Raw genomic sequence first — 14295 nt, forward strand, 5'->3', positions numbered from 1 at the left:
ACCTGCCCCGTGTCTTCCAAGTTCTGATCAAAGGAGGCAGAGCTGGGCCTCGCGGCCAGGACAGACTCGAAAGCCCGCACACCTCCCTTCTCAGGGAGGCCTCTGAGGATCAAGGCCCTACCACACCCACCATGGGTATCTCACCGCTCCTCCTCAGATGCCCGGGGCGAGTTGCGGCAGATGCACAGTGTTCCTGTCAGGGAGGAGGGAGTGCTCGGGGTGGGGGGGGGCCAGCTGCAGAGAAAGGGCCCTGCGCCCTAGGCCTGCCCAGCTACCCCCAAGACGCCGTGCGCTGGGGGCCTCGCAGGTGTTGTCCATGCCATGTACCCCAACACATCTTCCTTCTGACCATGCCTCCAGCTCCCCACTTGGCAGGAACCCCACATTCTCCCCAAATCCCACAGCTGGGCCCTCCGTCCCAGGGCCCCATAGTGCCGGCCCAGCACCCCCTGCATAGCCTGTCCCAGGCCCGCCTGCCCCCACACTCCCCTCACCTGGTCTTTAGAGGCTCCCTGGAACCACCTGAGCTCCGAGTGGTATGGCCCGTTCTGGGTGTTAGGGGCCAGGACTGCCCCCTGAGCCACCAATGGCTGCCCGACTCTACAGAGAACAGGCCACCGAGCTCACCGGACACCAGCCTACCCATAACCTTTGCCTCAGCCCTGAGATTAGACTGTCCCTGGCAAGGCCACCCTGGAAGCCACCTGCAGCCTGATTCGGGGGATGAGGCATGGACCGAGGCAGGCCCCTCGGCTCCCTGACTTCTCTGCAGCAACGGGGTGGAGGAGGAGGTGGACTCCTCCGGCCACACTCGGCACTTCGCATGGCACTGCCCCAGCCCTGTAAGTACTTACCCCATTCCACAGACGGGGAAATGGAGGGTCAGAGAGGCCAAGCCACCTGCCTGCCGTCAAAGAACCGATACGAAACTGAGCCAGGATTCAAACCCAGGTCTGCCCGAATCCAGAAGCCAAATGTTTTCCCCCCACATGACTCTCCCTTTGAGTCCCTGCTGTGCGCTCTGCTAGCTGCAGGCCCTATCCGCTGCTCCCCTCGGGCCATGCCTCCTTTCCCGTCCAATCTGGCCCAGCGGAGGTCCTAGCCTACCTTTAGGACTCATTTCAAACGCCCGCTTTGCCATGAAGCCTCCTTGATTTCTCTCATTCTCCTCTGAGCTCCTGTTTTCTCCTCTGCCTCCTGCTCATGGCTGCCCAGCCTGCCCATGAGGAACAGAACTGGCCTGTGTCCTGACCACTCGCCTCTACCCCTCGTCCCCCAAGGGCTCCTCCATGGCAGGGACAACCCAACCCCTCTTCTGGCACAGATGGGACTCGGGGGCACAACTTGGGAACATCCAGTCCAACTGCTTTCTGTCACAGATGGGGAAACTGAGGCTTGATAGAATGAGAAGCCATTTCTCACAGGACATGATTTGCAGCCGAGGATGGGGTGGGGCGGGGAGAGTCGACAGGTGAGTGTCCACAGTGTGGCCGGGCTGCACGACACTATGATAGCCTTGTCACTGGAGCAGAGTCTAGACTGAGGGCGGTGACAGTCCCCGTCCTCTCCCTAATGGTCCAGCCCCACCGTGAACTCTGGGCTCCCACTGTATTATTCGTGATCACGGCAAAGGCTACCATTTCCTGGGCACTCCCTGCTTGCCAGGCACCGTCCCGGGGCCTGCACGTTTACTCACTCATCTGGTCTTCACAGCAACCCTGCGTACTCTGTTACCTCCATTTCACAGCTGAAGAAACCAAGGCATAAGAGATTAAGGGGTACACTATGTAGTTCTCCAGGCTTTTATGGTGGAGTCAGGATTTCAGGAAAGTCTGGTTTCAGAGCCTGTGTTCTACCCACGACTCCACACTGCCTAACAAAGAGGGACAGAGACACAGGCTGTTCAGGTGATCAGGGGCTAGAGAAAACTCAGAGGACCAGTTGGAGTGGAGCCGGACAGATTGGCAGACTTGGTAGGCAGGGGCCTAGGCGCCAATCTTAAAGGGGGACTAAGGCCCCTCTGGTAAGGCAGGAATGGAAAGATAGGCCCCCCCAGAGCTCCTCTCTCCGGGAGGATTGTGGCAGTTGGAATGCTTTGGTTCGTCTTTGGTGTGGGGGCCGAGATCCCCTTCAGAAGGGGGATGCTCAAGAAACAACATATGATCCTTAAACTGCATCCTGAGGAGGGTGGGTCCACTGGACTCCATGGCTTTTGACCATGCCTTCTGTTTGCCACTCCAGGCCCATTCCCCACGCTGCGTGGGGCCGGGGAGGCTGATCCTCGTGGGCTGCACTGGGCTCTGTGCCACTTGGCTTCTGGGTAGGTTCACCCACTGGGAAGCCCCAGTGGGAGATTGGAGGAAGGAAGAGAGATAGTTGAGGCTCCCCCCCGCAAAGCCGGGTCTTTGGGGTTGCCTCCCTATACCGCGGGCCACAGCCCTGGTCCCCATCACTGGCCACTTCCTCCCCCGGCCACTTCAGCCCACTTCAGTCCTGGGCGGTAACTGCTCCAGGGGCTGTGAGCTCTGAGTGTTGCCCACTGCTTTATGGGTCTGCCACACCCCTACTTCTCACTGAGGAGCTCACCTGGGGCTGAGACGCCCTCCCTGGCAGGGCCAGAGCCGAGGAGACCAAACCACCGTGAGCAGCCTTCTCCCTGAACAGCCCTTAGAGTCACCTCTAAATGCACAGGGAATGAATGAGGAAGGGCAGCTATGGGGATGCCGCTACGATTACTGAGCACCAGGCCTCCACCGTGGCAGCCTGGGCCTGGCCCAGCACATGGAGCCCGCTGCAGGCAGGGGCGGGACCAGGCCAGTGAAGGGAGGACCAGGAGGCAGCGTTCGGCTCCGAAGGAGGACAACCGAGGGCAGTCTCTGAGTGCTCACTCTACAGGAGGCACCGAGCGCTTCGTTCACTTCTCACAACAGCCCAAGAAGGACGTCCTATTTATGCATTTTCCAGAAGAGAAAATCGGTGCTCACAAAGCTGAAACGACATACCCAGGGTCATATCGCCCGTGAGTGACAAAGACGGGGCTCAAATGCAAGTTTTTTGGCCTACAAAACCCATGCTGGTAACTACCTTGAAATAATTTCATTGAACTGGCTTCCAGCAGAGGCAGCTCACTTAAATGGGGTCAATTATTGGTGAGGGCCAGATAGATGCCTCCAATGTCTCCCCACGACCCTCCCCTAGATGGAAAAAAACAAAACAAACAACAACAACAACAACAAAAACCCTTCTGACATTCTTCAGTTCTCCCAGGTGGGACAGGGCCCCAAGCAGGCGGTGCAGCTGGGTGTTCCAGGTTGGAAAAACAAGCAGATTCAGACAAGGCTTCATTGTTATGGAGGGCCTGGCGCTTTGGCCATTAAAACAAATCCCAGCAAAACAAAATGCTTGCTGCCTTGTCTTATCTCTTAGAGCAGGGGGGCAGGTAAAGGCTCCAAGACAGGGTGTTGATCCCTCCTCACACCTCCATCTAAGAGACCCAGCGTCAGGTGGCTGGGGCAGGAGGAGCACCACGGGGGGGGGGGGGGGGCGCGGGGGTCCAGAGTCTGACTGTGACCTTCTACTGCACACTGCTGACTCGTCAGTCAGGCACCATGCTGGTGCTTTGTGTATGTGGCCGCCTGCAGTCTCTATAGCCCTTCCAGAGAAAGATGATTGGTTCTCCTATTTTCAGATTGAAGATACCGAGGCTCAGAGAAGATACCAAGCAGGGAGCAGAGGAGTGTTGGAACCCAGGCTTATCAGACTGCAAAGTCTTCCCACTCCTCCATTTCTCTGGGCAGGGAGCTCCTGGGGAGAGCAGTGCCCCAAAGGAGGGAGCAGCCTGGAAGCAATGAGCTCCTGCTCATAGGGGTGTCCAGGTATCCTCCTGAGGATGCTGAAGATTGCAGGCCACAGAGGGTGGTGGCTAATTGTCAAGCCTGGGGAGCTGACATCACCCGGGAAGCTTTAAAAATTCCTAATGCCTCGGTCTTTGGCCCAGGTAGGACTTGTAAAAGTTTCCTAAATGATTCTAGTGTGCAGCAAAATTTGAGCGCCATGGCCCCAGATGCCCTCTAGAGCCTCTCCCACCCCCCAAGCTCCCCGTCTGCCTCTTGAAAAAGAGAAAGGCTTTATTACTCAGAGCCCATTTTACAATAAGGGGTGAGGTCGTGTCCTCAAGGCCCCACAGCCAACCACAAGCACAGGCAGCCCCAGGGACCCCTGATTTCAGGGTGTCTCAGGGGCGAATTCCTTTAAGATACTTGGGGATCCTGGCTCCTGTCAGTGGAAGAAAACTTTCTCTTTGAGCCTCTTGGGTGGGAGGGTGAGACAAATTCTTCACAGCCTTTTTCTTTTAATAGAGTCCACTTATTTAAAAACTAAACAGCCACAGGATTAATGCTGGAAGACCGACCACCTCTACCTGTGGGTGTGCTGTGGAAGCGAGAAGATAAAACAATTCTGAGCGAGGCCTGTTTATTCTTTTCTATAGGAGATTTGTCCCAGGCCTGGGAAGAGCTGAGACTCTCAGACAGCCCACACTTCCTCCCCACCTGTCTTCCTCGTACCCTCAAAGCAGAATGTCACAGATTGCGAGACAGCGTGTGGTGGTGGGAAGAGGGAAGCCCATGGGGTCCAGCAGATTTGGCTTCTGCCCAAGCTCTGCCCCAGCCAGCTCCCCTGGGACAGGAGCCTCTCCTCTCTGAGCTCATTTAATTCCCAGTGCTGACCCCACAGGGAAGTGCATGGCGCCATGGTCCTTGTGTGTGTTTGTGCACATGTGTGGTTAAATGATACGTTCACACTCAGCTCTGGGGGCACCACCTCCAGGAAGCCTTTCCTGACACCCTCCCCACCCAGCACTGGACAACCCCAGCCCCCAGCCTTCCCTGCCACATTCTGTCCCATGCTATGTTGTCATTGCTCCTGTGTCCTCCCCTCCCTCCCAGGCCATTCATTCATTCATTCCACAGAGCACCTGCCCTTTCCCTGAGATTCCGTCCATAGGCCCTTCCTGATCTCTGTCAAACTCCTTGCTGGATGCTGGGGATAGAGCTAACAATAGCAGGCATCGAGTACTTGTCGCGTGCTAAGTATTTTTCTAAGTGCTTTATACTTATAGTTCATTGACTCCTCACCCCAACCTTATGCACCAGGTGCTATAATCGTCCCCATTTTACAGACAGGGACACTGTGACCCAGAGAGGTTAAATCACTTGCCCAAGTCACATGGTTAATAAGTACATGCACTCAGGCTGTGGTTTGAGCATGACTCTTAACACCAGCCAAAAACATAGATGGGACGGGCCCCACCCCAGGAGCTCACGCTTCACAACTTGGAAGTTTTGTATGTGTGCTTACTTGTTTAATGTCTGTACCCTGCCCCCCAGACCAAAATCTCCAATCAAACTACATTTTGGATGCGCACGTGTGAGGCTGAGAGAGACAGAGAGACCAGAAACAGACCAAATGAACACTGGTTCCCTTTAAGGAAGGACTCACTCTCTGCCCAGCGTCTGCTACCTGTAGGACCCAGGTGGCCCCTCCCAACTGGGCCCCTGCTGCTGCGAACGCCTGAGAAGAACCAGGTCCCTGGCCATCCCGGTGCCACCCCCTGTCCAGAACTTAGCTCCGGGCCCTCCATGTCTGACTGCTGCCTGTCCACGGGGAAGGCACGGGAACCCCAGCTCTCTGACACAGACTTTTCCCCAGGTAGTAAAGTGTTCTCCTCTGGGAAGTCCTTCTGCCCCCCCCCGCCCCCAGCACACTCTCCCTCTGGCATCACTGGCTGGACTCTTCAATCCGCTTCTTTCCGAGTCACTCCCTCATGGGGCTACTGAGGGGACAGGGGAGTGGACTCAGGCTGACCGAGCAGCCCCTGTGTGCCAGGCCTGGCTGGGCCCCTCCCTTCTGTCATCTCATTTAGCAACTCCCCCAACACTGTTATTATCAGCCCTGTTTTACAGGGAAGGGACCAGAGGTACAGAGGTTGAGCAGCTCGCCCAAGGTGCCGCTTGAACTGCCTCCCCTGGCTAGGGTTGTCACTACTTTGTGCCAGGCGCTCAGTCAGGAGGGGAGAACCGGAGTAGCAGAGAATCTAGTTCTGACAGGCTGGCAAGGGAAACAGACCTACACAGCCCCCCTCCGCAGACCATAGTCCGTGAGTGAGGGCTGTGGATCTGCAGAGAAGGAGGCTCAGATTCCGCCTGCTTGGGAGGAGTCGTGGAAGCTTCTAGGAGGAGGCATCTTCGGGTGTGGCTAGAAGCCTCACTGCTCTACTCCCGTGACCACCACAACAGGAGGAAGGGCAAGCCTTGGCCTCCAAAGTGCTGGTGCCCAGTGAGTACTTGTCACCACCTTGGAGGCCGCGAAAGAAGAAGAAGGAGCTGCCTGGCCAGCTGCCCCGCCGATGACCCCACTGTGGCCCTGCCAAACTGGCCTGGCCTCACCGGCTCCCAATCACAGGGTCTTGTCTGGCCGGCTAATGACCGTTCTGCCCGCAGCCCAGGCCGCCGCCCTCCTTCAGGGGAGGCAGCAGCTAACTACAGAGGCTGCTGGCCCCGACAGTGGCCAGGCCAAAAATCACAGCTGCTCGTCACACCACATCCTCTGGCCCGGATTGCTGTCGTCTCCTCCTCTACCTTCCAGAGTCACAGAGGACACTGCAGAAGGCTGCAGCTCTGGGGGCTCAGACACCACCCCACTCACCACAGACATGGGCAAACAGGACCACAGAAGGGGCCTGATTCACCCCTAGTCACACAGCCGGGGCCTGGACACCTGGTTCTTCCCTAGCCTTGAGAAGAAGACTCATTTCCAGCTGTGTTACATGTGAAGTATGCTTTCGAGGTACTCGGGTAAAGTTGAGGAGACAGGACATCTATTCAGTGGCAGATAGGAGCTTGTCTAGCTGTGTGACCTTGAACAAGACAATGTACCTCTCTGAGCCCAGTTTCTGGGTGATAACATTGCTACCTCCCAGAGTTGTGAATGAGAGTGTCTATATAGTGCTTAGCACAGGGGCGCCTAGGTGGCTCGGTCGGTTAAGCGTCTGCCTTTGGCTCAGGTCCTGGGATCGAGTCCTGCATCAGTCTCCCCACTCAGCAGGAAGCCTGCTTCTCCGTCTGCCTGCCACTCCCCCTGCCTGTGCTCTCTGACAAATAAAATCTTTATAAAGTGCTTAGCACAGTAGCTCATAGTGAGTACTCAAGGGCATTAGCTACTGTTAATATCATCAGCATAGTGTTATGAGTATGGAGATATTCTACTGACTGTAAAATGTGATGCAAGGGTAGGTATTATTTATTACTATTCCCGTGGAGTGTTAAAAATTCAGAGATGTGACCAGAGGGTTAGATAATCCAGGGATGTTTCTGGGGGAAATTATGACCCAAGTTGGGCCTAGAGAGACAGGGAGGTGAGCAAAGCAGCAGCAAAGGGATAGCGATGGGGCTCCACGGGATAGGGCTAGGTGATGACAGGACAGGTGATGAGCAGTAGGCCAGAGGTCCATGCAGTGGCTGTGCTGGGCAAGGCCTTGAATGCACAACAAAGGGGCCTGGTCTTCATCTTGCAAGCAAGATGAAGATGGGGACTCCATAACGCTTTCTGAAATGTGAATTCCGTCTGACATTCAAGGCCCTGGCCACCCACCCCTCTTCTCCACACCCCTCGCTGAGCCCACAAACCCCAGTATGACTACCCCAGAGTTCTCCCCGCCCCTCTGCTTACTACACCATCTCATCTCCCCTGCTGCTAGCCTACCCCACGTTTCATGTTCACAGTGAAGCACCCTTTCACCAAGTACCCATCGTGCCATGTGCTTTACATATATGACCCATAACTACACTTACCTTACAGAGGAGGAAACAGGTCTGGCAGGGTCAGTGTCTTGCTCACCGTCTCACACAGGAAGTGGCATAGCCACGATTCCACCTTGAACCGATGTCGGGACCCCTACTCTCTATAGCAAGTTGCCTCTTGTCCCAGCCCAGACACCTTTCTCCTTGATGATGCCTTCTGAGTTACTCCAGTCCTCAAGGGCCTCTCCCTGCCAGCCTCCACCACCCATTTGGAATCAGAGGCCCGCAGCTTGATCCTAGCTCATCTGGCTTGGTTTCCATTGTTTCCTGTGGGTCTACCTTGCCCCCACCCCCAACAGGAAAAGAGCCAGGGTTGATAATAGGTCACTTTTTTCCTGTCCTGTCCCCCTCCCCCCATATCCAAGACTTCTTATACCACTGATAGGACCCCACCCACCTGCTCTGGCGGGGTTCAGAAGCTCAGCTGAGCACAGAGCAATTTCCCCCGAGCCTGCCTCCCAGCTCATGAGGGGAGCCATAAATTATTCACTGCACCTTTGTGCCTAGGGAGGCCAGACAATGGGCCACAGAGGGAATGAGCACTAGCTCCCCCCAACCCCAGAAGCCAACAGCCCTGGGGTGAGGGGGTCAGAATCTAGAGCCCCTTACCAGGGTCCCCAACAGATTCTAGAGGGCCGTGGGACAGGGAAGCAGCCAGGGGAGCGTGACCCAGGAGTCCCAGCTGAGCAAACCCAAGTCTGTGAGCCTGCAACCGAGCTTTCTAATCTAAGGCAAGCCTGAGAATTTCCTGGTCAAAACTCAAGCTTCCTTCCTTTATAAGGAAGGAAATAGGTATTTGGCCAAGCACTATATATTTATATCTCATTTCATCCTCATAACAACCTTGTAAAGGAGAAATTCTAATTTACAGAGAAGCCGGGGCTCTGAGGAGTGAATTGCTCTGCCCAGCACCACATGGTGAGTGGGAAGCAGAGCAGATTCACGCCCACCTGGTCTGACTTCACGCGGTCTGTCTGCGCTGTTTAGCCCATCCAGTTGGGAGCTAGTCGCCCCACTGCCTTTTCCATCTGGGTAACTTCCAGAGCACCTGGCATGAGTCAACTAAGTTTCTGAAGCAAACTCAAAGACCCTGGGCACGTGGCTTCATCGCTCTGCGCCTCAGTTTCCCACACGTGGTAGCCATTGGTAACAAGCCCATTCTTGGCAGACACGAAAATCTCTAGAGCACTTGACAGTTTGCCAGGTGTGATGGCCCATTATCTGAGCAGGTAACACACAGCCTGCCTTGACCCCATCTTCCAGGTGAGGCTTGGAGCCATGGATGCATCAGAGAGGTCCCAGGTGCCTCCCCAACCCTCATTCTGCCTCACTCCAGGTTCCAGGTTCTTTCCACCACACCATGAAATGGCATCACAGGTGTGAAATTATCTCACCAAAGAGGAGCTTTGTTTAGATGCAGGGGTTATTATGAGAATTTGAATCCTCACCGATGGGAGTGGGGGGAATCCCAAGCCCCTCAGTTACCTTCTCTTCTGGTGCCCCCAACCCCTCCAGCCCCTGCAACTGAGCTTCCAGCCTTCAGCTGACCTCTCTACCTTCCTCTACCTCCCAGGGGCTTTCCAAGGTGGTTCCCCTAGACTCCAGGAAGCTGGGCACAGCAGGGATTAACTAGTCCCAGCCAAGGCCACGGGGCTCAGACCAAGGCCACATCCCCTCCCCCTCCCGACTCAGAACAAGAACCCACAGAGTTCATGCCAACCTATCTTTCACAACACCCCTCTTTTTGCATAGCCCGGCGGGGGGGCAACAGAAGGAGCCCCTGCCTGGGAATCCAGACTTATAGGACTGTGTCCCCAGACCTGCAGCCCCAGCCTTGAGACCTTGAGCAAGCTCCTCCCCTCCGGGGCCAGAGGTGCCCGGCAGGTTCCCCTGCCCAGGAGAAGCTGAGGTCGGACCTTCAGTCTGGGCCAAAGGCAATAGGGCTGCTGGCTTGCCTTGGGCCCCAGCAACAACCACACGGACTCTCAAAGCAGCCTCAGAAGTGGTCACCGTGACCTCACATCAGGGGTGGGAAAACCCCAGCCACCCACCCAGAAGATGCTAACTGGGAGTAGATACATTGAAGGATGTTTGGGAAGGTTTTCGAAAGCATACTTCTGGCTCAACCACTTACTTACTTTAGGCCCCAGGGCAATTGGCACCCCCCACCCCCCAGCCTCCCATGTCCCATGGATAATGTGAAGGATGGGAGCTGGTGAGTGCTGAGAGGCCTCACCTCCCCAGCTCTGATGGGCTCTGACTTGGGGACCTCTAGAGTGAGTTTTCCCAACATGTAAGCAGCAACTCAGGATGCCATGGTGTCTTAGGGACCCTAGAGACTGGCACACGGGCAAGGGGCCAAGGCTCCCTGGTCTCTGGCCCACAAGGAGGGAAGCTGTGGAACTGGGAAGCTTCTCACTTCTGCCCTCAACTCTGGGTCACCTTTCCTGGGACGTGACTTGGCCATGGAGTGGGAGGGAAGGAGGCCAGAGGAAGCCACCTCCTGGGCCTCAGGGATCAGCTCTGGATGCCCCAGTGGCCCCACCTTGACCCCTCCCCATCGCCTCCTGCCTGGCGGCTATCCACTTCCTTTCTCTCTCCCTTCCCTGCTTCTTTCCCTCTGCACCCTAACCCTCCGACCCGTGCTCATCCCCAGAGTGAAAGAGCAGGGTCACTCAACCCCGCAGAGCCTCAGCTTCCCCATCTGTAAGAGCCCATAACAATACACAACACCTTTTTATCTCACGGAGTTGTAGCGAGCGGTACAGGAGGGACCATTTGCGCAAGGGTGGGGCGCGGAGCCGCACACAATGGGCGCTCAATAAGTGCCGCTTTTCTCCCTTCCCCCGCCCTTACCCGCGCCCTCTCCTACCCAGCTCCAGCTCCAGCTAGTGACCCGTACACGCCCGCGGCTGGCCCCGGCGCTGCCCCGCTGGGGTCGAAGGCCGCCCTTGCCCGGCATCCGGGGCTCTCTCACCTGCAGCTCTCGGCTCTCGCCGGCCGCCGGGCCAGGGGGGAGCCCTGTGCTCCCTTCTTCGGGGCAAGCGCTGAGCCCCTCGCCTGAGGCGGCAGAAAAGGTGGCAGCTTCGGCTCGCAGCACCAGCTCGGTCCGGCTCAGTCCGACTGCCCAGCCCGCCTGGGACTCCTCACGGGGCGCTGGACCCGGGCCGGGGCTTCCTGGGCGTTCGCACGGTCCCAAGTCCGAAACACCCGGCGAAGGCAGCTGAGGGTTCAGGTCTCCGGAGCCCGAGGCTGGGGGCTTCTGGGCTCCTTTGCACTCAGTCGGGGGCCTGTTGGGCACCTGCCTTAAGCCGGGTCTCAGGCGGGAGGGCTCCGACACACACTATAGAAAGGCTGGGAACAAGCCCGCAACCATGGACCCGTATGCTGGGCCAGGAGCGTCCCGCCCGGGTGCACTGGATCGGGTCGGGGGCTCAGGGCGTCCCCGCCACAACGCCCGGGATCGCGGTGCTGGAAGCGTCCCGGCGCAGAACCCCTGGCTGGGACAGGCGGGGCAGGGCAAGGCGCTGGCGAGGACGCTCGCAGCCGCGGCGGCCGGAGCCCGGCGGGGAAGTCTTCCCAGGTCCGGACTCCGCTCGCTCTGCAAAATGGGGCGGACTTCGGCGCGGCGGCTGACTCCGGAGCTCCGGGCCGCGGCTCCACTTCCTCCTCTTCCCCCTCGGCTCGCCCGCGGCTCGCTCAGCCCCGCGCGGCAGCCGCTGCCACCCCCGCTGCTGTCATCCCCGCTGCCCACCCCCACAGGAGCTGCAGCCCGAGCCGGAGCCGAGCCCAGCCGAGGCAGCGCCGCCCAGCGCCCGAGCGCCCGCCGGCGCGGCCCCGACCGAAAGGGGCGGGGTCAGCCGACGCCCCGCCCTCGCCCGGGCCACGGGCAGGGGGCGGGTACGCCCCAGATCCCCTCCTTCGACCCCGCGAGTCGGGCAGCAGGAGCCAATGGGAGAGCGGGAAAAGAGCGGCGCTCTGCGGAACGTGTACTCTAGCCCGGGGAGGGCGGGGCAGACAGGGAAGAGGTTGCGGCTGGAGAGAGGACAATGGAGGGGTGGGGGTTTGTAAAGAGTGGAACAGGGTACAGGGTCACCTGGGGACCCAGATGGTGGGTGAGGCTATGACGGCTGGTTTGTGTGGGATGGGGGCGTGGGAGCTGCCGTGTGTTGGGGAGTGGGGAGTCAGGAGGTAAGAACAGGGGTTGGGGTCGGAAAAGAAGCAGGATGGAGGTGAGGTGGGGTTATTCGTGGGTAGTGGAGTCTCCAAGGGATAGGGGAGCTCTCCGGGGTGGTGGGACAGCGCCCTCGCAGTACTCTACCCCCCCAGCTTCTAGGGCTCAGCGCGCGGAGGTGAACGTTGGAAGCTGTGAAATACTCAGATTTCAGGAAGCGGTGAAAAACAAGTTTTTGAAAATAAAGAGCGGATCTTTACTTTCTTTCTTTTTTAAGAGCGGATCTTTTTTCAACATTTCCCCCTTCCCAGCGCCCATCCGCGGGAGAGTCAATGTCAGTTTTTAGAAATACGAAGTCAAAAGCAGTGTGTGAAGATAACACACACACACACACATACACGCTCTTCTTGAATAATGACGTATCTGCCGTCTGCTCCAGCCCTTCCCCTCCCTTCTCCCCTCCCCTTCCCTCCCCCAGTGCCCTGGGGCAGGAGCTGTGTCTGATTATCTCCAAGAGTCCCCAGCCGACTGCACAGGGCAGGGCACAGGGCAGGCGTTGGAGATTTTTGATGTATGAATGAATGAGTGTTGATGTGCCGCTGGGGCCATGTGAAAGCCACTAACTGGTCTGGGGAGCAAAGGAATGGAGGCTGCACAGTACAGCTTTTCTGTAAGCCTTACATCAACCTTACACAGTAGGTACCCCATTTCACTGAGGAGGACACCAAAGCACAGAGAGGCCAAGTGATGTTCCCAAGACCATATGCCAGGCACAGGATTCTATCCACTCATCACTATCACTTTCTAGGGCAGAGCTGTGTGGCTTTGACCCGGTTACTTGACCTCTCTGAGCCTCTGGTTCCTCATCTGTAAAAGGGATATAAAGATGCTGCTACTTGGCAGGGACTGGGCAGGCACCAGACTTCAAAAGGTGGAGGGAAAGGTATTCCTAGCAGAGACAGCATATGCAAAGGCAGGAGTCACTCCTGGGGATCCCTGGCCTATTCTGGAGAATTAGGAGAGGCTTCCAGGAGGAAGTAACAGGCAGGCACAGGCCAGAAGTAGGGGTTAGCTAGGTTGGGGGGGGAACCTCAGGAAATGGACAGTGCTCTGGGCAGAGAAGCCAGCCTGGGCAACACCCTGGAGGTGAGGGAGAGCATTCCTTCATTGAAGAACCCAGAGTTCAGGGTGACTAGAGTTCCCAGGGAGGGAAGAGCAGACCTGATGGGAAGACAAGAGTCTGGTGGGGCCAGACAGGAGGGAGTTCAGACTTTCTTATAAGGGCCAAGAACTCTCTTGGGGTCTCGCTCATGATCCCCAACCCAGCAGGGTTATTCTGAGGCCCCAGCCCGGACTCACTGGTTGTCAGAGGGGTGCCCGGGAAGTTTTTGAGCCAGGCATTGATATGGGAAAGACTTTGTAGGGAAACCAGGTAGCATGAAAACACTTAAAGCCCACAGGAGACAAACGCTCTGGGGCCTACACAGTGAAGGGTTGGAGTCCTCAGTGAGGTCTGGGCCCAGAGGCTCTGCCTCATCCCCTCTTGAGAGTGCACCAGCCTTAGAGTCTAGTTGGAAGAACAAGGAAGAGGGTGAGCTGGAGGCAGAAGTCCAGGCTCGGGGGAGGGAGCACCCTCTCTTAGCCAAGTCCAGGGGTTGGGGTGGGGAATTTGGTCCCAGGAAGCTCACACTGGTGGCTGTGGCAGGACTGGGAGGAGGCTATTTTGCTAAGAAAACTTTGACTTCTTCCTCTGCTCGGAATCTTCTGTGGCTCTCAGTTGCCAGCGTGATCAAGTCCTAAATCCCTAGTCTGGTGTTAGAAGCCCTCCATTATTGCTCTCTGCCAACCTCACCAGCCTCATCTCCCAATCACTTCCCTCTCCCCTTGTACTAAACTTCTCTCAGCTCTGTGCACAAGCAGGTTGCAATCTGTCCCTTCCATGGGGTTGCTCTTACTGTTCTCCTTGCCTGGGACCCCATATTCCTTTTCTCTCCTGAGTAATTTCTACTTCCCTGCTGGGCTGAAGAGAAGGAACTTTAGGGCAAATGCCCATCTGCCCTCTTTCCTGCCATATCCTTAGAGCCTGTCACACAGTGGGTACTCAGGAAGTAACTGTTGAATGAATGTCCCATCTCTCAAATCGAGTGTCTCCTTGCTGAGAAGGCTTCCTGAACTCCCCCCCCCCCCCCGGGGGCTCCCCTTTTCTCTTTGCGGGGGGGGGGGGGGGGTAAGGCGTTTGTCTCCCAGTTGGTGCCCCCCCGG

The 14295-nt window shown here is 57.2% G+C and overlaps 1 protein-coding gene across 1 annotated transcript in view; it reads right to left on the reverse strand.

Moving 5' to 3' along the window:
• The window catches only part of GDPD5 (glycerophosphodiester phosphodiesterase domain containing 5), an 81824-nt gene extending 70909 nt beyond the window's left edge, over positions 1 to 10915 (reverse strand). The window contains exon 1 of the mRNA XM_021704667.1: positions 10837 to 10915. The gene's annotated coding sequence lies outside the window, so the exon portion shown is untranslated. The remainder of the gene's footprint in view (positions 1 to 10836) is intronic.
• Between the last annotated feature and the right edge of the window lie 3380 nt (positions 10916 to 14295).

This window comes from Neomonachus schauinslandi, chromosome 11, assembly GCF_002201575.2.
Source record: "Neomonachus schauinslandi chromosome 11, ASM220157v2, whole genome shotgun sequence".
Classification (NCBI taxonomy): domain Eukaryota; kingdom Metazoa; phylum Chordata; class Mammalia; order Carnivora; family Phocidae; genus Neomonachus; species Neomonachus schauinslandi.